Source organism: Arachis hypogaea, chromosome 13 (genome assembly GCF_003086295.3).
Source record: "Arachis hypogaea cultivar Tifrunner chromosome 13, arahy.Tifrunner.gnm2.J5K5, whole genome shotgun sequence".
Lineage (NCBI taxonomy): Eukaryota > Viridiplantae > Streptophyta > Magnoliopsida > Fabales > Fabaceae > Arachis > Arachis hypogaea.
In genome coordinates this window covers 72,659,570-72,684,055 of record NC_092048.1, presented here as the reverse complement: position 1 = coordinate 72,684,055, position 24,486 = coordinate 72,659,570, and the positions used below count along the sequence as shown (strand labels likewise).

General features: G+C 38.0%; 1 long non-coding RNA gene across 1 annotated transcript; it reads right to left on the bottom strand.

The window, feature by feature from the left end:
• Positions 1-4,442: 4,442 nt before the first annotated feature.
• Positions 4,443-8,900, bottom strand: LOC140177971 (uncharacterized). Its single transcript, XR_011869791.1, has 2 exons — positions 7,883-8,900; positions 4,443-4,654 (listed from the first exon to the last, which is right to left on the bottom strand). It is a non-coding gene; the product is annotated as an uncharacterized lncRNA (long non-coding RNA).
• Between the last annotated feature and the right edge of the window lie 15,586 nt (positions 8,901-24,486).

Here is a 24,486-nt window from a genome sequence, read left to right as displayed (position 1 = left end):
CTTTATGCTGACTGAAGGAATTGTCCTTGGCCACAAAATTTCAAGCAAGGGGATAGAGGTGGATCAAGCCAAGGTAGAGGTAATTGAGAAATTACCACCACCTGCCAATGTTAAGGCAATCAGAAGTTTTCTGGGGCATGCAGGATTCTATAGGAGGTTCATAAAGGATTTTTCAAAAATTGCAAAACCTATAAGCAACCTACTAGCTGCTGACACACCATTTGTGTTTGACACAGAGTGTCTGTAGACGTTTAAGACCCTGAAAGCCAAGCTGGTCACAGCACCAGTCATCTCTGCACCTGACTGGACATTACCATTCAAATTAATGTGTGATGCCAGTGACCATGCCATTGGTGCAGTGTTGGGACAAAGGCATAACAAGCTTCTGCACGTCATTTACTATGCCAGTCGTGTTCTAAATGACGCACAGAAGAATTATACAACCACAGAAAAGGAGTTACTTGCAGTGGTTTATGCTATTGACAAGTTTAGATCCTATTTAGTAGGTTCAAAAATTGATTGTGTATACTGACCATGCTGCTCTTAAATATCTACTCACAAAGTAGGATTCAAAACCCAGGCTCATAAGATGGGTGTTGCTTCTGCAAGAGTTTGATATAGAAATAAGAGACAGAAAAGGGACAGAGAACCAGGTAGCTGATCACCTGTCCCGGATAGAACCAGTAGCAGGGGCGTCCCTCCCTCCTACTGAGGTCTCTGAGACCTTTTCGGATGAGCAACTTTTTGCCATTCAGGAAGCACCATGGTTTGCAAACGTTGCAAATTATAAAGCTATGAAGTTCATACCCCAGAAGTACAGCAGGTTGCAAAAGAAAAAACTAATTTCTGATGCAAAGTACTACTTATGGGATGAACCATATCTCTTTAAGAGATGCACAGACGGAATGATCCGCAGATGCATCCCTAGAAAGGAGGCACAGAAGATCCTGTGGCATTGCCATTGATCACAGTATGGAGGACATTTTCGGAAGTGAGCGAACAGCCACTAAAGTCCTCCAATGTGGCTTTTATTGGCCTACTCTCTATAGAGATGCCCGAGAGTTTGTGCGTAACTGTGACAGTTGCCAAAGAGCTGGTAACTTGCCTCATGGTTATGCCATGCCACAACAAGGGATCTTAGAGATTGAGTTGTTTGATGTATGGGGTATTGATTTCATGGGTCCTTTCCCACCATCATACTCAAACACTTACATTCTGGTGGCAGTAGACTACGTATCTAAATGGGTAGAGGCAATTGCCACACCCACTAATGATACCAAGACTGTGCTGAAGTTCCTCCAGAAACATATTTTCAGCAGATTTGGTGTTCCCAGAGTACTAATCAGTGATGGGGGCACCCATTTCTGCAATAAACAGCTTTACTATGCTATGGTTCGATATGGAATTAGCCACAAAGTAGCAACTCCGTATCATCCACAGACAAATGGGCAGACTGAAGTCTCTAATAGATAACTAAAGAGAATTCTGGAACGAATTGTAATTGTCCGTAGAAAGATTTGGGCAAAGAGCTTGGATGATGCTCTGTGGGCATACAGAGCAGCATTCAAGACTCCTATAGGAACCTCTCTATACCAGCTTGTGTATGGCAAGGGCTGTCATCTGCCCGTGAAACTGGAACATAAAGCCTACTGGGCAACCAGATTCCTAAACCTGGATGCTAAGTTAGCTGGTGAGAAAAGATTGCTCTAGCTAAATGAGCTAGAAGAGTTCATACTCAATGCTTTTGAAAATGCAAAAATTTATAAGGAAAAAAGCAAAAAAGTGGCATGACAAGAAATTGTCATCCAGAGTCTTTGAGCCAGGACAAAAAGTTCTGCTGTTCAACTCTAGGCTCAGATTATTCTCCAGGAAATTAAAATCCCAGTGGTGGAGACCATATGTGATTACAGGAGTGTCACCATATGGATATGTTGAGCTTCAAGATATTGATTCTGACAAAAAGTTCATTGTTAATGGACAGAAAATCAAACATTATCTTGAAAGCAATTTTGAGCAAGAATGCTCAAAACTGAGGCTTGAATGAAGCTCAGTAAAGGTCCAGCTAAAGACAATAAAGAAGCGCTTACTGGGAGGCAACCCAGCCATTAGCAAGTTATTTGTTTTAATTAATACTTGTAGAAGTTTGATATACATTTTTCTTCAAAGGTTAATCATCAAAATTGAAGGAAATCACAGAGTTACAGAAGGATTCAGTGCAAAAAGTAGAGAAAAGGAGCTTGCTGGCAAGAAAATGCCAGTAAAGGGCATTTTGGGTGTTAAACGCCAGAATGGGTACCATTCTGGGAGTTTAATGCCAGTAAAGGTACCATTTTGGACGTTAAATGCCAGAATTGCAGCATCCTGGGCGTTCAGAAAAACGCCCAGTGATAAAGGGGTTTCTGGCGTTTAACGCCAGCCAGGGTACCTGACTGGGCGTTAAACGCCCATAATGGCCAACAATTGGGCATTAAACGCTAGAATGGATACCATTTTGGGCGTTTAACACCAGAAAAGCAGGGGGAGGAGATTTTGTTTCCAACTTCAAATTTTTTCAAATTTTCATGTTTTGACTCATAATTTTCTGCATAAACATGTTTCAAACTTTCATCATTCACCTTCAATTTTCCAAAATTCAACAATTTTCTAAATCTCTTTTCAATTTTCTTTCAAATCCTTCCCAAATCTTTTCAAAAACTCAATTATCCTCTTAATTTCTTTCCAAATCTTTTTTAACTCATCATATCATCTCTTATTTCTTAGATGCATAACCAAATTTTCAGATTTAACATCTTTATATCTTTTTCAATTACAAATCCCATCTTTTTCATATCATGATTTTATTTTCTTCCATCAATCATATCTCTATGTCATATCTCTTTCAAATTTTTCGAAATCCCTCCCCTCCTCCTTTAAATATACATTCGGCCATCCCCTCCTCTCCACCATTCGAATTTGGCTCTTCTCCTCTCTCTCCCCTTTCCTTTTTTTTCTTGAGGGCAAGCAAACCTCTAAGTTTGGTGTGTTTTTCCATGATCACTGAGCTAAGACTCATCAAGATCATGGCACCTAAGGGAAAACAAACCAATTCAAGAGGCAAGAAAGAGAATACTCCAAAGAGTCTTTGGAATCAAGAGAGGTTCTTAACCAAAGAGCATGCAGACCATTACCACAAAATAATGGGTCTGAGGTCAGTGATCCCGAAAGTTAAATTCAATTTGAAAGAAGATGAATATCCGGAGATCCAAGAGCAAATTCGAAACAGAGGATGGGAAATTCTAGCCAATCCAGAGACAAAGGTTGGAAGAAACATGCTTCAGGAATTCTACTCAAATCTGTGGCTAACAGATAAGCAGAGAATAACTGCAACCGCCTTTCACACCTACTGAACTATGGTCAGAGGGAGGCTAATTTACTTCCATCTGGACAAAATAAGAGAGGTCTTCAAACTGCGTCAACTACAAGATGATCCAGAATCCTTTAATAGAAGAATGGTGAGAGTAGATAAGGGGTTGGATCAAGTTTTAGAGGACATATGCCTCCCTGGAACTAAGTGGATAACCAATTCAAAAGGTGTCCCAAATCAACTCAAGAGGGGAGATCTCAAACCAGTTGCAAGAGGCTGGTTGGACTTCATTGGGCGTTCTATATTGCCCACTAGCAACCGCTCTGAGGTCACTGTCAAAAGAGCAGTGATGATTCATTGTATTATGCTGGGGTGAGGATGGGAGTAGATGAATTCATCCCAATCGAACACCCAATCACCAAGAAGTCAATGGAAGGACAAGTGCAAGACAACTCCATCAAAAGGAGGGTGCAGAAGTTCCTCCCAGAAATTCCTGAAATTGACTACTGGACCCGCCTAGAAGCATTTGTTACCAAGCTGCAAGTTATGGAATAACTTAAGGAAGAATAGCAGAATCAAAACTGCATGCTCTGCAAGCTGCTGAAGGAACAGGAGAAGCAGAGGCGTGAGCTACAGGAGCTGAAGCGCCAGAAGCTCTCCCTTGAAGGACTAAGCACCCCACAGATTGAGGGAGCATCCACTTCTCAAAATCAAGGTTGTTGAGTCCTAACTCTGTGATAACCTTTATTATTAAGAGTCTATTTTAAGAGTCATTCATTTTTCTACTTTTAATTTTCTGTCTTCTATTATTATAGGTCTGCTCTTATATTTATTTTTGAGTTTTATTTTTAGTCCATAATCAATAAAATTTAAAGTTTATGTCTTAAAGCTATGAATGTCCCATGAACCCATCACCTTTATTGTAACGACCCAACTTCCAATACGTCATGATCGTACCAAAAGTAAGGCGTTACTGACCTGTTTACCTTATTAACTATTTACTATTGAGCCTTTAGTTCGATATCGCGATTCAATTTTAGTAAAAATACCAGAAATTTTTGTTTTTATTAATTAAAATCATATAGCAAATATCACCAAGTAATAATAATCACATAATTATTAATAATAGTAATATTATACAAAATAATTTAAATAGAATTCAGGTACAACTCCTATCCCTCTGCATAAAATAAAAACCTTAAGTAGTAAGGGTGAGGGAATTCTATGAAAGAATCTCAAGTCATAAACTTAACTCGTAAATAAATTCTAGAATCGCCCACAGCTTCAAACTGAATCTTCGTACCTGTGTCACTGAAAGGATGAAAGATTTTGGGGTGAGAACAAACCACACGTTCTCAGTAGGGAATGGGAATGCCGTAAAAGTAATGAAATAAAACGCAAATAATTAACATACGCAAGAAAACTATATTTCATCCTAAATCCAAAAGCCTTTTTAAAAGTTTTTCCTAGACAGTATGAATGATCAAACTGTTCCAAGCATAGGTTCATTAAGTCTATGCTGAACCAGTTTGGTTTTTTATACTTTTCTAAACCGAAAACACAACCAAACACAACATTCAGCCCATCTCATAATCAACCACGGCCCTAGGCCCAAGCAGCTCAATCAACAACCAATTCATCACGATCCAACCAATTCTCAGCCACAAACACAAGTAAGAAGGTTCAAACACAATCAAGCAGTTATATCAAGTAGAGCAATTAGCAATTAACATAACTATTCACATAGGCAAACCAATTATAATATGCACACCTAAACAATGTCATATAAATGCATATGATGCATGTCTGTCCTACTGGCCATGAGCTCATGCGTCGGTTATGTTGCCAGACCCGACTCGGATAAGCGGGATTCAACCACCATCCTTATCCGTAGGTTCCACAAGCAAGCGGGACTAAACCACCATCCTTGCCCGGAACATGCAAGCGGGATTTAAACCACCGTCCTTGCCAAATAATTTATCAATATGTGAGCGGGACAAAACCACCATCCTCACTGCAGGCGGGACAAAACCACCATCCCTGCATAACAGTTTACGCACTGAGCAAGCGGGACTATACCACCATCCTTGCCAGGCCTCATCATATTCTCAATAACATCCACAGTCAATCAAACTCAAAATCTTATTTCAAAAAAATCATTCTTGGCCCACTTTCAAATTACAAATGTATTCAGTTCACATCTTGCCAAGAACCACTTTTTTTAAGTAAATTTTCTTTTCAAATACTTTCAAACAACTTCATAACCAAGCCAGATTCAAAATCTCTTCTGAAAGACTCATAATCACTCATTTTCAAATTATTCGCTTCATCACTTTGAAATCAAGAGTTATTAAACAACAACCTTGGCAAGGACTCAAGACTTTAGGGAAGAATAACCTGCTTCATTTCTTAAACTCTTCAGAAATTCTCGGAATCATAGTTGCTTAAGTTGAGATAAATTAAAGTAAAGATTTAAAATCAAAACCAAAGCATGTAAGCCAAGAGTTCTGAACCAGTTTCAAAACCAAAATTGTTTAAGTCCAAAAAAAAAACCCAATTTCTTTTCATTCTTAAATCAGAAACTCTCCCAAAGGTACTTCTTTAACCAAACTTCAAAACATAGGCCCCTTCATATTTAAATCAATCGGGAAACATAAACTTTTATTAAACAGTTTAACTCAAAACACCAATTTCTTAATAAATCATGAACCAATTCGTAGAACCTCTCAAGTCCAAATCTTTTTCTAAATCACATTTTAAAACAGAATCTAGATTTTTATGAAAATTCGACAGCATCTCCACTAAAACTTGGACTTTACCACCCTTACGGGTTCCCTCTTTCTCAACAAGTCTTCCCCTTTCCTCAACAACTACCAAATAAGAGGTTCTCAAATCAATCAGAAAATTCACAATTTACAATAGCCAACAGTTCGGTCATAACCCACAATTTCCACATAACCCATCAATTCAACTTTCACCTCATCAATTCGTAACTAACTTTCACTTATCATAGGATTCTTTCAAAATTAAACTCAATAAACTAGTATTCCAAGAAACTTGGTGTTGAGGTAATTTGGTCACAATAAAAACTTGTACCATCTCTCTTAAAATTCTGTTATTGTTTCCTAAGAAAATGCAGAAAAACAGCAGCAAGTAGTAAGTTTGATAAATTCCTTAAAAATCCAGTTTTCACCCAATGCCTTTCAAAATTCACGACCTCAAACAAGACTCTTTTAGCTTTTTATTGAATCAAATTCCAGATTAATACCAAGTCATATAAAAAAGTTATGAAGTGAGAAACACAGCCAGGCCTTTTAGAGTTCGGTTTCTAAAATCCAGTGAGTTATCCATACTCTTTTCAACATATCTACTTGGTTAAATAGGATATTGACATGAAATTTAAAATGAAGATTGTGGACACAGGAAGCTTGAAAATGCCGTTGGTTTCAGCTCAAATACTTACCAGAATTGAAAGTTAAGTGAGTTGGAAGTTGGTGCTTCTGCAGTAAAGAAACAGAATTTTCTGCAGAAACCATCAATCTTCAAAAATTCATTTCTCCCAAAATACTCATCAATAAATTCTGAATTTTTTATGAGATGCTCAAAACACAGTAAAGTTTCATGCAAAAATAGTTTCATTCAAGTATATGAGCTGGGATGCTCCCAGAAATTGATTCTTTCTACTGTCATGCATGCAGAAATTCTGCCTTAAGCATTTTCAACAACCTTACTTATCAAAAACCACATTTGAACTTATAACCCTTCCAAAATCACACGTTTAACCTCTTTCCAGTTATTCAAAATTGTCTTCATTGCCAACACAGCCCAAGAACCCAGAATCAATAATTCACATGATGTCAAGTACTTAAGCATCATCAAACCTTTTCTTTTCTACACTATGCCAAGCATAATTTTCCATATACACTCATCATCATTCAAACACACAATAACTCATCAATTCACACCAGCAAGCTTAGCAACAAAAGCAACACCATTTATTCTATCCCTTACAACATTCAGTACGCACAATCATCAAATCAATCACCAACTACAGTTATAATTCAACTCAATTCCATCCATATCAGAGAAAACAATATTAATTACAACTTCAAACACTCATAACAAAGCCCAAAGACATTCGCAGCCTTAACCTGAATTCAATAATCCAATTGAAGCACTAAAACATCATCAAACTTACTCCAAATTTCACAACCTCAAACCAAGCTTATTTCTATCAATTAGTCTCTCATAACAACAAAACTAATTACATTCACAGCAATAATCAAAACTCAATTCATCAGTTATCCATACCACAGCTTTTCAATAATTAACTCGGCATATTTCAATTTAATAAACTATACTAATTTAATCATTATTCACAACAGCATCTAAATTTAATCACAGCTCAGAATAATCACAACAACTAACTAATTTCAAATGCATTTCAAATCATTCATGTCAATTAAGAAATTCTTAACCATTTGCACTTATCCAAATAACTTTGTAGGCATTCTAAATTAAAAACGTTAAATCCCCTACCTCAAAGTCGAAACTCGTGGAAATCACTAAACCCAACAGCTCCATTGGCAGTTCTAACATCCGTTCGGCTCTCTTGGCAGCTACCATTGTGATTCTGGGCAGCTCCAATGATGGTGAAAGGTCTCAGAATCAGCAAAATAGTGGCAGTAACGGTTCAGAGTGGAGCCAGAGTAGGGCCAGAGAAATAGCAACAGCAACAGCAACCGTAGCTCCAGCAGCGGCGTCAACCAAACAACAGCTCTGATGGCGGGAGAGGCTCCAGCAACTCACAGAATTCAAAGGAAGAGGCAGAACAGGAGGTAATGATGAGTAGTGACATCCGATGAATTGCTTTAGAATCAGAACAGTATCCTTGGCAAGCTCCAACAACCTTCCCGGTGACGGCTACGGCGGCGCGGTGGTTCGGCGACGGCAACGACTTCCATCGACGGCGACCAGACGCGACGGGGCTAGAAACCGCAAGGCAGTTCGATGGTGATGGAGGCGCGACGGAGGCACAGCGGCGTTACCTTTCGCGCACGAGCTCTCTCCTCTTCGTGGTGGTTCTCAGGCGACAGAACAGGCTTCACGGAAGGCAGAACAGCGACTGGGCAGTGACGAACGGCATGGCCTCGACAACGACACTCCTCGCTGCTCCACAAACGGCGACAAGGACGGCGGCGGTGGCGACGGCATCTCCCTCATCTTCGTCTCGGACTTCCCTCAACAACGCGTGGATGACGGCGGCGGCTCCATGGAACGGTGGTGATGGCGCAGCAAGGCGCGACGGCAGCTTCTCCTCGGCGGTGGCGAGCTCGCAGCAATGGCGACCATGGAAGCGCGGCGGGACGAGGTTGAACGGTGGAGTGCGACGGCTCCCTCTTCTCTTCTATCCTTTCTCTCTGTTGAGTGTGTGTGTGATATTTACGTTTAGGGAAGGAAAGTGGTGGGGTGCGGCTGAGGCAAAGGGAAGCTAGGGTTAGGGTTCCTCAATTTGGGAATTAGGGTTTCTGATTCAATTTGGGAATTTAGGTTTAGGAATTAGGATTTTATAAAAGAATATGGATAGTTATGAATAGATATTTTGATAAAATTAAATAGTAGAGTAATTTTAGAATCAAATATACTCTGTTAAAAAATATTTAGGAACATTATTTATCAACATATTGCTAAGTTCAATCAATTATTTTTAATTTAAAATATAAAATGAACATGTTAATTATATTTTGTAAAGTACAATTTAAATTCAAATATCAATTTTCTAGATTAAATTATATAAATCTCTATTATTTTTCTATCTCCGAAACTTTAATTTCAATTTATAAAATAATTAATTATAATAAAAATGGTACATAAATATTAATTGACTTAAACATAAAGTGTTTATAAAAATTAATTTAATCATTTCTAGTAAATTAATTCCTATGAGTTCAAATTAATAACATAATTCATTCAAAATAGAATTTATTTAAATTAAATTATACAATTCTTTCTTATTTTTCAATTACCAAAATTATAATTTCAATTATACCAAATATCTAATAAAGATTATATAAAAATTCTAATTAATTTAAACTTCAATTATCATGAAAATGTATTAATACCTTTAGTAAAATAATTTTCTTAAAATAAAGTTATCAACAAATATAATAAATCACAAATAACTAATTATTTGATTTTCAAAAACTAGGGTTGTTACATTTATTAAATGAAAAAAAAATGTTCTTAATTGAAAAAGAAAAAGAAGTACATGAATTTCGAATTTTAAAACAGTTTAATTATTTTGATGTGGTGGTAATACTCTTGTTTTCTGAATGAATGCTTGAACAGTGCATACTTTTGAATTTGTTGTTTATGAATGTTAAAATTGTTGGCTCTTGAAAGAATGATGAAAAAGGAGAAATGTTATTTGATGATCTGAAAAATCATAAAATTGATTCTTGAAGCAAGAAAAAGCAGTGAATAGAAAGCTTGCAAAAAAAAAGAGAGGGAGCAAGCAGAAAAAGCCAATAGCCCTTTAAACCAAAAGGCAAGGGTAATAAAAAGGATCCAAGGCTTTGAGCATCAGTGGATAGGAGGGCCCACAGGAATAAAATCCTGGCCTAAGCGGCTAAACCAAGCTGTCTCTAACCATGTGCTTGTGGCGTGAAGGTGTCAAGTGAAAACTTGAGACTGAGCGGTTAAAGTCGTGGTCCAAAGCAAAAAGAGTGTGCTTAAGAGCTCTGGACACCTCTAATTGGGGACTCTAGCAAAGCTGAGTCACAATCTGAAAAGGTTCACCAGTTATGTGTCTGTGGCATTTATGTATCCGGTGGTAATACTGGAAAACAAAATGCTTAGGGTCACGGCCAAGACTCATAAAGTAGCTGTGTTCAAGAATTAACATACTTAACTAGGAGAATCAATAACACTATCTGGATTCTGAGTTCCTATAGAAGCCAGTCATTCTGAACTTCAAAGGATAAAGTGAGATGCCAAAACTATTCAGAGGCAAAAAGCTAAAAGCCCCGCTCATCTAATTAATACTGATCTTCATAGATGTTTTTGGAATTCATTGTATATTCTCTTCTTTTTATCCTATTTGATTTTTAGTTGCTTGGGAACAAGCAACAATTTAAGTTTGGTGTTGTGATGAGCGGATAATTTATACGCTTTTTGGCATTGTTTTTAGTATGTTTTTAGTATATTTTAGTTAGTTTTTATTATGTTTTTATTAGTTTTTAAATAAAAATTATTTTTCTGGACTTTACTATGAGTTTGTATATTTTTCTGTGATTTCAGGTATTTTCTGGCTGAAATTGAGGGACCTGAGCAAAAATCTGATTCAGAGGCTGAAAAAGGACTGCAGATGCTGTTGGATTCTGACCTCCCTGCAATCGAAGTGGATTTTATGGAGCTATAGAAGCCCAATTGGCACGCTGTCAATTGCGTTGGAAAGTAGACATCCTGGGCTTTCCAGAAATATATAATAGTTTATACTTTGCCTGAGATTTGATGGCCCAAACAGGCGTTCTAAGTCAGCTCAAGAAATCTGGCGTTTAACTCCAGAACTGGCACAAAAGCTGGAGTTTAACGCCCAAACTGGCACAAAATCTGGCGTTTAACTCCAAGAAAAATCTCTACACATGAAAGCTTCAATGCTCAGCCTAAGCACGCACCAAGTGGGGCCCGGAAGTGGATTTTTACACTAAACACCCTAGCTTACTCATTTTCTGTAACCCTAGGTCACCAGTTTACTATAAAAACTACTTTTAGTGATTCATCTTGTACCTCATGACACTTTACACATTTCATATTGTATTCTCTATGGCACGAGTCTCTAAACCCCATTGTTGGGGGTGAGGGGCTCTGCTATTCTTCATGAATTAATGCAATTACTACTGTTTTCCATTCTATCACGCTTGCTTTTATTCTAAGATATTCATTCGCACTTCAACCTGATGAATGTGATGATCCGTGACACTCATCATCATTCTCACCTATGAACGCGTGCTTGACAACCACCTCCGTTCTACCTTAGATTGAATGCATATCTCTTAGCCTCATGATTCAGATCAGAGTCTTCGTGGTATAAGCTAGAATTATTGGCGGCCATTCCTGAGATCCAGAACGTCTAAACCTTGTCTATGGTATTCTGAGTAGGATCTGGGAAGGGATGACTGTGACGAGCTTCAAACTCGCGAGTGTTGGGCGTAATGACAGATGCAAAAGGATCAATGGATCCTATTCCGACATGATCGAGAACCGACAAATGATTAGCCATGCGGTGACAGCGCATTTGGAACATTTTCACTGAGAGGACGGGAAGTAGCCATTGACAACGGTGATGCCCAACATAAAGCTTGTCATGGAAGGAGCCTTGCGTGCATGAAGAAGAAGATAGTAGGAAAGTAGAGATTCAGAATACAAAGCATCTCCAAAGCCTCAACCTGTTCTTCATTACTGCATAACAAGTATTTATTTCATATTCTTTTACTTTTTACAATTAAATCTGAGAATTATTGATATCCTGACTAAGAGTTACAAGATAATCATAGCTTGCTTCAAGCCGACAATCTCCGTGGGATCAACCCTTACTCACGTAAGGTATTACTTGGACGACCCAGTGCACTTGCTGGTTAGTTGTGCGGAGTTGCAAAAGTGTGATTGTAATTTCGTGCACCAGTCACTTCAAGTGTAGTTTCATTTTCAACCACCTCATTCTTCATTGAATGTTCACTTGATGCAGTAGCCTCCTCATCTTGCTCTTCCACTTTATCCTTCACATCCATCAATTGGTCTTTATTTTCCTTGCTTAGTAGTTCTAAGCGTTTCTCTGTGTCCTCTAATTGCTCATCCGTCTCCTGAGAAAGGATTTCTTGTTCTCTCCAGGATTGTTGTTGTTTCTCCACAAGTCTGTTGAACCTGGACTCAAGCATTGAGAGTCTTTGGCTCGTGGAAGTTTGTGTTGGTTGTGAGTCTTGGGATGGATTTTGTGTTGATGCATAGTCAAGTGATGAAGAATTTTCCAAGTATGCTCTGGCAACACGATCAAGTGATAATGTCCTTGAATAATTAGAATGTGGATCATTGCATTTCCCTTTCCAGCCATCATTTGTGTACGTGCCTTCACAGTATGAGTCACTTTGTGGCTCCGGGAAATGTTCATATTCTTTCAATTCTTGGTGATATTCCCAACCACCATAATGACTTGAATCATTTTGTGGTGGTGAGAAATATCCCATATGATTATCTTGTTCATCTTGTGGCTCTGAAGCGCATCTCCATGGATTGGAGTGCTTAGAATCTGTAAATTCTTGGTGATATTCCCAGCCACTATTAGAGATTTGTGATGGTGGGTGATATCCCAGAAAATTTGTTTGATCACAAGATGAGTTGAACTCCATTTGAATTTTGTAAAACACAACACCAATGAAAATTGAAGTTCATGTCTTAGAGAATAACTTCTGAGTGAGGCAATAACTCAAACACCTTGATTTCAATTTAGAACAGAGAACAAAAACAAAAAAAAATGCCTGATCTAGACTTCTCACCCACTTAATCATTGTTGATCTAATCAATCCCTGGGAACAACGCCAAAAACTTGATGGATATTTTAGGAAGACGAATTCCAAACACTTAAAACTCACCGGCAAGTATACCGGGTCGCATCAAGTAGTAAAACTTACTTAGAGTGAGGTCGATCCCACAAGGATTGATGGATCAAGCAACTTTAGTGGGTGATTAGTTTAGTCAAGCTAACATTGGTGGGTGATAATTGATGCAGCAGAAAGTAAATAACAAGAGAATTTAAAGTGCAGGAAGTAAAATTGCAGAAACTTAAAGTGCAAGAAAAGTAAATTGACAAAATCTTAAAGAGCAAGAAAAGTAAATTGCATGAAAAGTAGAGGGGGTTGGGTGCAGGGAATTTAAAGAAAGTAATAGATTAAGGCTTAAAGCAACTGCAGAGAATTAAACTTGCTGAAAAAGTAAATCAAATCCTGAACAGAAATGTAAAATGCCAAACAAGTGCAGAAGAATTAAATTACTTGAAAGTAAATTGAATTTAGTGCTGGAATTGCAAAAATTAAACAAGATAAAGTAAAATAGCATTAAACAGAGAAGTAAAGGATGAATTAAAATGCAACAGATCTAAACAAGAGAAGATGAATTACTTGAGAAACCAAACAGAAAGCAAAATGTAGCTCTACAATAGCTCAAGGGAAATTAAAGATCTCAGGGGTTGGATGAGACTATAAAACAAGTCTAGATCTCAAATCCTTCCTTGATCCACCCAAGAACAATTGCAAAAGAAAATGGAGTAGTAAAGTGCAAAAGAAGTAGAAGAAGGCAGTAAACAGAATTTGAATTCAAATCACAATTTCTAAAGTTATGCAGAAAAATAAACAAGAGATCTCAAGGTGAGATTGAAACAGAATTTCTTCAATTCTTCACCCAAGATCCAAGACAAGAAGTAAAGAGTGCAAAAGCAAGAACAAGGAGGAGAGAACTCAGCTCTCAATCGCAATTCCCCCTAGTGCTCTCTAGTAGAGCTAGCTTCTATGCTCTCTAATGGAGCTGCTCCCCTCTTGAAAATGAGAATGATGCCTTTATATAGGCTTTTTACAAAATAAAATGAAATTGAAATGAAAAACAAATTAAATAAAAATCCTAATTCTAGCTTGTTCTTGTACCTTTGAGTGATGATGTGGGCTTTGCTTGCTTTGGATTTGAAGAGAGATGGTTTGGTTGGCCTTGGTTTAATTGGTTTGTAGCATGGGTCAAGCTTGGTTCAAGTTGGTTTAGTGTGGGACACCTCCCAGGGCAATGCTCCGCTCTCCACAAGAGCGCAACATTCAATTTGTGTCCCTGGCCGTGTCAATTTTGGTGCGTGACAAGGTCCAAGCATCAAAGTAGCGCTCCTCTCTTGGGGAGAGCATAGCATTAATGCTTCAAGAATGAGGTTCCAGGTTCAAATCTTTGTGGCTTCACAAGCAAACATTTTCCTTTGAATTTTACTTGGAGATAGCACGACAATGCTCTCCAAGAGAGCGGAGCACAATAATGATGTAGAGCGCTACTTTGCTTTGGAGTGAGGTTCCAGCTTCGAACCTTGGTGGTTGCACTTTGGTATATTTTTGCTTGTTTTTGGTCCTTAAAGATGCATTTTACTCGTGCCACAATTTTGTGCTAAATATGGATTGCCATATATCGTTGGAAAGCTCTGAATGTCAGCTTTCCAATGCAACTGGAAGCACATCAATTGAATGTCTGTAGCTCAAGTTATAGCCCTTTGAAGAAGGCATAGTCATGTTGTGAGTGCCCAAGCTTAACTTGGTGAAAATTCTTGCTTCCAAGTTGAAATTGCATCACGATAATGCTCCGCTCTTGGCAAGAGCGGAGCTTTGTGTGCTGATTGCTAATTTCCTTTAATTTGGTCATGGGCCACGCTTTTAAAAGCGTGGCCTAAGCCTCCAAAGTGTGCTCCAACTTCAAAGTGTGCCCCAAAGCTCTTTTTTCTCCTTTTTAGCTTATTTTGTGCTTTTTGCTTCTTTTTCTTCTTATCTCCTACAAAATTTATAAAATTAAAAGATCAAGAAAATATACCATTTAAGTACAAAAGCATTCATTATTCAAGCACAATTCATCAATTTCTTGTATGAAAAAGCACAGAAAAACATGACATGGTGACATGTCATCATATGGATCTTGTAGGAAGCTTTGTGTTGAGGTATAGTCAAGTGATGAAGGATTTTCAAATGAAAAACAGGGAGGTGAAGTTGGACAACTTTGCATAAATGAGTTGAAGGTTTGCTCAAGTGATGATGGCTCTTGATTAATGGAGTATGACACATTGAGTTCTCTCTGATTTTGATCCTCCCAAGCACGACTTGAAGAATTGTTGAATTCATCAAAGTATGGATCATCTTGTGGCATTGGGGAACAATCTTGCATGAATTTATTGAAAGCCCACTCCAGTGATGATGTCTCTTGATGAGTGGAGTATGAACTATTAAATGCTGTTTGGTTTTGATCCTCCCACCCACAACTTGAGTGATTGTTGAATTCGTCACTGACAGCATAATCAAGTGATAATGCCTTTGAATGATTAGAATGTGAATCATTGCTATTCCCTTCCCAACCATCATTTGTGTGCGTGTCATAATAGTTTGAGTCACTTTGTGGCTCTGAGAAGTAGTTCATTTCACTTGATTGTTCATACACTCTCATTCCTTGTTGATATTCCCAGTCACCATAAGGATAATGACTTAAATCATCTTGTAGTGGTGGGAAGTAGTTCATTTCACTTGATTGTTCATACACTCTCATTCCTTGTTGATATTCCCAGTCACCATAAGGATAATGACTTAAATCATCTTGTAGTGGTGGGAAATATCTCATGAAATTGTCTTGATCATTTTCTGAAGCATATCCCCATTGATTGGGTTGCTCAAAATCTGTAAATTCTTGGTGATATTCCCATCCATCATTAGGATAATGACTTGAATCATTTTGTGATGGTGGGTAATATCCCATATGATTCTCTTGCTCATCTTGTGGTTCTGAAATATATCCCTATTGATTGGGTTGTTCAGAATATGTGATTTCTTGGTGATATTCCTAGCCACCATTAGAATAGTCATTTGGTGATGGTGGGTAATATCCTATAAAATTTGTTTGATCATAAGATGAGTTGAACTCCATTTGAATTTTGTAAAACACATCACCAATGATAATTGAAATTCATGTCACAGATGAGAATTTCTTAGTGAGGCAATAACTCAAACACCTTGGTATCATCTCAAAACAGAAAATTAAAAGAACAAAAACAAAGGAAATGCTTAATCTAGACTTCTCACCCACTTAATCATTGTCGATCTATATCAATCCCCGGCAACGTCGCCAAAAACTTGATGAGGGAAAAATGATTCCACACAAACTCACCGGCAAGTGTACCGGGTCGCATCAAGTAGTAATAACTCACAAGAGTGAGGTCGATCCCACAGGGATTGATGGATCAAGCAACTTTAGTGAGGTGATTAGTTTAGTCAAGCTAACAGTGGTGAATTAAGTGAGAATTGATCAATAGAAAGTAAAGTGACATTAACTTAAATGGCAAGAAAAGTAAATTGCATCAAATGTAAAGGGAATTGGGTGCAGGGAAATTAAAGAAAGCAGCAGACCAGAACTTATAACAATTGTAGAAGATTTAAATTGCACGAAAAGTAAATTCAGATCACAACAAGCTCAAATGTAAAGTTGCAGAATGTAAATTTCCAGAAGAGAATTGCAGAAATTGAAACTTTCATTGAAATAAAACTGAATTCAACACTGAAAAATAAAAGTGTATCAAAGAAAGCCTTCTATTCTACTCCTACTCCTACTCCTACTGCTGCCTACTACTACTGCAGCCTACTAGCGCTCCTCCTTTTCTAAAATGAAACTCATGCCTTTATATAGGCTTCCTAAACTACTAAATGAAATTCAAATTGAAAATAAATTACAATTAAATGCAAAATTCCTATTCTAGATGATCCTTGTGCCTTTGAGTGATGTCAATTGGACTCTGCTTGCTTTGGGGCTTCAATGGGCTTGAATTGAAATAAATTGAGCCAGAGTTGCAGCTTCCAGCAGAGCGTAGCGTTCATTTAGAGAACGGAGCGTTCGGGCAACCACGCATACGCATTCCTCACACTTGCGCGTGCTTTTGCATTTTCGCCCATCGACGCGTACGCGTCCTTTGCAGCGTTCTCTTAATGAGCGCTACATTTGCTTAATGAACGCTGCCCCACGCATGCGCATCATGTACGCGTGCGCGTGGGTGGCAAAAATGTCAATTCCATGCTTCACCGCCAGCCACGCGTGCGCGTGCTTTGTCCCAGGTGCACCATCAACGAGTGCGCGTCAAGCACGCGTGCGCGTCGTTTGCAAAACTTTACCTCCAAATTTTAACTTGCCCGAAAATGCTGGCTTAGTTAACTTAGCACTCTCTTTGCAGCTGAGCGCTGATTTTGAAAACAGAGCACGCTTTCTTGATTTAGTCATGGGCCACGCTTTTAAAGCGTGGCCTAAGGCTCCAAAGTGTGCCTAAACTCCAAAATATGCCCCAAAATTCTCTTTTCTCCTTTTTAGCTTATTTTGTGCTTTTTTGCTTCTTTTTCTTCTTATTTCCTACAAAGTTTATAAAATCAAAAGATCAAAGAAATATACCATTTAAGCACAAAAGCATTAAATATATAAGCACTAATCATCACTTTCTTGTATGAAAAAGCATAGAAAAACATGACATGATGATATGTCATCACCCATGCGTCCCTTTGCATTTTTGCACATCGATGCGTACGCGTCATATACGCGTGCGAGTCACTGCCATCTTCAGCCTCCATCATGCTTGCGCGTAACATCCACACGTGCGCGTCCCTGATAGCATTCTTTAAACGAGAATTACGTTCGCGCCATGAACGCTCCCCACGCGTGTGCATCCCTTGCGCGTGCGCATGGATGGCAAAATGTTGATTCCAAGCTTTCGCGCCACCCATGCGTTTGCATGCTTCATCCTAGTTGCTTCATCGACGCGTGCGCATCAGTTGCAAAACTTCAATTCCAAATTTGAATTTGCTCGAAAACACTCACTCAGATAACGTAGCGCTCTCTTTGCAAATGAGCGCTAATTACATCCACGCATACGCGTCATGCACGCGTACGCGTGGGTCTTCAAAAATTGTTGCCCAACGCGTAAGTGTCCTTCACGCATGCGCGTTGATTGAGAGCGTGGCGTTCTCTATTTGAGCACATCATTACTCTGCACTGCCTCTTTTTCTTTTCATTTTCCACCTAAAATCAACCAAACATGCAATCAAAGTCTATCCAAAATCATAAGGTTTTGCATCATTCATAATAATCATCTAATTCTTGCATAAATCTCATGATTTTGTATAAAATTAATGATGTTTGATTGAATCAAGATAAACATGAAATTCCACTCCAATCACTTACTTATTGTTTAAGAAAGTGCATGAAACCTAATGAAACAAATGAAAATTGCTAGTAAAACTAGCATAAGATGACCTGTCATCATCTGTATGGATTTTAGTTAGTGGTCTGATGGTTATGGTGGTTTGTATTGCGGGGTTGCTTGGATTGGAATTTCTTTGCCATGAGTTTTGGTTGTATCCCCACTTCAGATTGGGGTGGTTCCTCCAAGAGGAGTTATAAGTGTCCCCATGGAACTCATTCTATCCAGATCCTTGGTTGTGCATATACTGAACTTGTTCAGGCTGCTGTTCTTCATACCTCTCTTCATTTGGTCCCCACACAACTGGTGGTTGGTTTGCAACTAGTTGAAGACCATCTATTCTCTTCACCATTATTTCCATTTGCTATTGGATTTGTTGGTGCATCAATTTGTTTTGTGCCAAGATAGTGTCCATACCTTCAAGCTCCAATACACCCTTCTTTAGAGTTGAAGTTAGTTGGCGTTTCCTTTGATGAGAATAGAAGTATTAGTTGTTGGAAATAGTATCTATGAGATTCTGAGCCTCTTCTGTTGTTTTCATTAGCTGAAGTGAGCCTCCTGCAGAGTAATCCAAAGCCTCTTGAGCTTTTGGAGTCAAGCTCTCATAGAAGTTCTGAAGTCTGACCCACTCATTGAACATGTCAAGTGGGCATTTCCTTATCAATGCTTTGTATCTCTTCCAGGCCTCATAAAGTGATTCTCCATCCATTTGAGTGAAAGTTTGTACTTCTATTTTCAGCCTAATGATTCTCTAAGGTGGGTTGAATTTAGCAAGGAATTTTCTCACCAAATCATCCCAGTTATTGATGCTTTCTTTGGGGAATGTCTCCAGCCATTGAGATGCCTTATCCCTCAAAGAGAATGGAAATAACAGCAACTTGTAGATATCTGGATGCACACCATTTGTCTTGATTGTTTCACATATCCTCAGGAAGACAAATAAGTGTTAATTTAGGTCTTCTAGAGGACTCCCTCCATAAGAGCAATTGTTCTGCACGAAAGTGATAAGTTGAGGCTTCAACTCAAAGTTAGTGGCATGGACATTTGGAGTGAGTATACTGCTCCCACAGTTTCTTGGGTTAGAGATGGTGTAAGAGGCTAGAACTCTCGTTGGAGGTTGGCCATTGTTGTTGGCCACCTCCTCTGGTGGATTAGGGAGATTATCCTCCATCTCCTGATCTCCCTCTTCTGATTCTTCTTTTCCAATCACTCCCTTTCCTCTTGCTTATCTTCTTAGCCTCAAGAAGGTTCTCTCTGGTTCAGAATCAAAGGAGGTGGATGCACCTCCTCTTTTTCCTGGCAGACAACACAAACAAAATAAAAATAAAAGCAGAGCACTCTATTGCTAGAGTGGAGTTACAATTAGCAGAAACAAAATCTCAAACAGTTAGTGGGTTTAACATAAATAAAGAAAAATGCCTAATCTAGATTATCACCTACTTAATCCTTGTCAATCTAAATCAATCCCCGGCAACGGCGCCAAAAACTTGATGGCAAAAAATTGAATTCGCACAAACTAACCGGCAAGTATACCGGGTCGCATCAAGTAGTAAAATTGACAACATGTTACAATCAAAATTCAGGCTATGCTTATTCATACACACATGTAAACAGAGAAGATAAAGACAATCATGCAAATTAAAGTGCTGGAAATAAAGGAGAGGAAAAGGAACTTCCTTGCTGGATTAGGGATAGAATTGGTGCTCTTGCTAGTTGCCTTCACTTCTTTGGATTCAAGACTTGGTTGCTGTGTTATTATTGGAGTTTTGTCTTTATCAAGAGCTTTTTGAATTGATGGTTCAGTGAGCTCTTCCTTCCTGTAATTTTCTGCTTCAATTGAGTGTGAACTTCCTTGATTGGCTTCCTCCTCTTCTTTTACATGATCTTCCATTAAGTCTTTTAGGAGTGAAGTTTCATGTTCCTCTATCACCTCAATTAGCTTCTGTGAATATGAAGCCACAGGTTCAAACACCTCCACAACCTCCTTTTCCATTGAAATTTCACTTGACACAGAGGCTTCCTCATCTTGCCCTTCCTCTTTCTTCTTTGCACTCAACAATTGAGCTAACAGCATTTCCATGTTTGTGAGGGAGTTTTCTTGCTCTTTCCATGATCTTTGTGCTTCCCTTTCATATCTTTCAAGCATGGTTTCAAGCCTTGAGAGGTTTTGGTTCATGGAAGTTTGTGAGGACTGTGAGTTTTGGAAGAGATTTTGTGTCAAGGGATAGTTAAGTGATGAAGAATTTTCAGATGAAAAACTGGGAGGTGAGGTTTGACAGCTTTCCATGAATGAATTGAAGGTTTGCTCAAGTGATGATAGCTCTTGATAAGTGGAGTATGAATTGTCAAATACTTTCTGATTTTGATTCTCCCAAGCACAACTTGAAGAATTATTGAATTCATCACAGTATGAATCATCTTGTGGCATTGGGAAACAATTTTCCATGTATGCATTGACAGCACAATCAAATGATGATGTTCCTTGATGAACAGAAGATAAAATATTGAAATTCCCTTCCCAGCCACAATTTATGTCAATATCATAGCAATATGAGTCACTTTGTGGCCCTGAAAAATAGTTCACTTCACTTGATTGTTCATACTCTTGTTGATATGTCCAGCTACCTTGAGGATAATGACATAAATCATTTTGTGGTTCTGGACAATATCTCATGTAATTTGCTTGATCATTTATCATTTCTTGGTGATATTCCCAGCTACCATTAGAGATTGGTGATGGTGGGTAATATCCCATAAAATTTGTTTGATTATAAGATGAGTTGAACTCCATTTGAATTTTGGAAAACACAACACCAAGGAAAATTGAAATTGCTTATATCAGAGATGAGAATTTCTTAGTGAGGCAAAAACTCAAACACCTTGGTTTCAATCTAAAACAGAAAACAAAAATCAAGAAAATACTTGATCTAGACTTCTCACCCACTTAATCATTGTTGATCTAAATCAATCCCTGGTAATGGCGCCAAAAACTTGATGGGTTGGAAACGGATTCCAACATCTAAACTCACCGGCAAGTGTACCAGGTCGTATCAAGCAGTAATAACTCACTTAGAGTGAGGTCAATCCCACAGGAATTGATGGATCAAGGAAGTTTAGTGGGTGATTAGTTTAGTCAAGTTAACATTAAAGTGAAATTGGATGAAATGTAGCCAACAGAATGTAAATTGCATGAATCTTAAAGATGCAGAAAGTAAATGAGTAGAATCTTAAAGAGCAAGAAATATAAATTGACAGAATCTTAAATGACAAGAAATATAAATTGCAGTGAATGTAAAGGGATTTGGGAGCAAGGAAATCAAAGAAGCATTAAATTAAAACTTAGGACAATTGCATGAATTATAAATTGACAGAAGCTTAAATGACAAGAAAGGTAAAGTGCATGAAATGTAAAGGAGGCTTGGGTGCTAGAAAGTAAAAGAAGCAGTAGATCATAGCTTAAAGCAATTGCAGAGGAAGTAAATTGTGTAGGAGATGTAAATCAAGCTTAGTGTGAATGGAAAAGTAAAATTGCAGAAGAATAGAATTGCAGATTTGCAAGAAAAGTAAATTTGGATCTCAACAATTTCAAATGTAAGTTGCAGAATGTAGAGAGTAAATCAAGCTCAAAGGAAACTAAATAGTGAAAGTGTAGAAGAACATAATTTTAGGAAAGGAAATTTGCATAAAGCTGAATTGATTTTTTGAAATGTAAATAGTGCAGAAAATTAAAAGTGTTTCAAAGAAAGCTCTCTATTCTAATCCTACTCCTATTGCTCTCTAGTAGAGCCATCCTCCTTTACAAAAATGAAAATGATGCCATATATAGGCTTTTTACAAAATAAAAAATAAAAATAAAATTAAAAGCAAATTACAAAATGAAATTCCTAATCTAATTGATCCTTGTGCCATTGAGTCAATGGGCTTTGCTTGCTTTTGATTTGAAGAAAAGTGGATCCAAAATGGCTTTTTTTAATTGATTTTTGGGTCATGGTGCAGCTCCCAGGGTCATGCTCAGTTAACTAAGGCAACCGAGCATCAATGCTTGTTTCCTTGGTTCAATTGTGGTTTGGTGTGTGGGACACCTCCCAGGGCATGGCTCGGTTGACAAGGAGAGCGCAACATCCTCATGGACCTTGGCCTTGCCAAGTTGGTGCTTATTGCCTTGGAAAAACAAGAAGGGTAGCGCTCAGTGAATTGGGAGAGCGCACCATCCCTTTCCTTATTAATGAGCCCCTACTTCGAACCTTGGTGGGCGCACTTCAGCGCCAATTTTCTTTGTGAAGCAAACAAGGATAGCGCTTCTCTTGAGTGCAAGTTCCCTGTTTCGAATCCTTGGTGAACCATTTTGGTGCCTTTTTCCTTGCATTTTCATGAGGAGACCCACGATAAAGCTCAGTTGGTGAAGAGAGCGCAGCTCTCCTTTGCTTCCCTCTTCGAGCCTTGCTTTCCCTTGTTTGATGAAGCGCTCAGTTGGAATTTTTGAGCGCTACGTACATGCCTTTTTCCTTGTGAAGCATAGCGCTCGGTTAAGAGAAACAACGTAGCGCCCTTGCTTGAATGCTTGCTTCCTTTCTTCCATAAGCCGAAAAATGTTCATTGTCTTGAACGTGGCATTCAATTTAATGAACGCTAGGCTTCCAATTGCTTTAATGAACACTAGCTTTATTGGCATTACTAATACTTCATGCATGCTTGGTTCATGATTAATGCTAATGCATTAGCCAATTGGCTTTAATAATGTATGCATGCTTTCATTTAATGCCTTAGCAAAGTATTAAAACAATATTACTTGCATGCATTCTTTCATTAATTCACCGAAGCATTAATTCATTGATCTTAATAATGTATTACATGCATGATTGATTAGTAATTCCGTGAAGCTAATTAATAATGCTAATTAAATAATTCATGGTTCATGATGGCATGCATGCATGCTTTAATTGTCTGTGGTATTCTTGGTCATGGGCCACGCTTTTAAAAGCGTGGCTTAAGGCTCCAAAGTGTGCTCAATCTTTAAAGCGTGCCCAAAATTTTTCTTTTCTTCTTTTTGGTTTATTTTGTGCTCTTTTGCTTCTTTTTCTTCTTATTTACTACAAAAACTATAAAATCAAAAGATCAAGGAAATATACCATTTAAGCACAAAAGCATTCAATATTTAAGCACAAATCATCAATTTCTTGTATGAAAAAGCATAGAAAAATATGACATGATGACATGTCATCATTAGTGTCCTTGGCATATAAAGCTTATCTGATTCTGTGGTACTATTTTGGCCACACACAAAAAATGTAAAAAACTAAAAATAATAACATTAGATCATACCAAAATAATAACATAAAACAACAACAATAAAATCTTATCCCACCATGTGGAATTAGCTACATGGACAAAAAAATGCCATTGAGCCTCTTGTTCGCATTCTGAAACCAAAAATGAAAGCTTTGTCATTTCACACTCCAAAAGGAATATGAAAAATTACAATAATTGAACTTTACAAGCTCAGAAAATGGAACTCATAAAAACAAAGCAGCAAAGCAACAAGGTGGCACACTAAGGGATTAAAACTGAAAAACCTCAGTGATCAAAGCTAAGGACCCTAAAAAAATGATACCTTTTGCTGGTAGCTGTAAATTCTTTCTCCTTTCCCCCCACTTTTTCAAAACAAAACAAAACATGAAACTTTGTAACGGGTTAAAGAGAGATCAAACAGTCAGAATAATCATTAGTCGACTGCTTATCTCATCAGGCATTGTATAAGGGAAGCTGTTATCTCATCAGTATATTAAAAACTCTCCTATTACTATCTGTGATGATTTTGTGCATTGTGGTAGAGTAGTTGGCAATCTGTTGATGATTTAGACATTTAGTTTTCAATTTTGTGACACCTAAAGGCTTGGTATACACTTGTCCTTGTGCATGTTATAATCATCTATCCCCACTCCCAAGTTCCAAAGTCCCAAGTCCCAGATGCCATCATTATTATTCCTATATTGCATACTCATCCTTAGTCCCTACTACCTACCACACAATATATAATACATGCATACACATACACCCCTTCAAAAATCAGTGTCTTATTATTGTTTGTTGTGTTTGTTTCTTAATAACTAGGAGTCTAGGACTATAACCT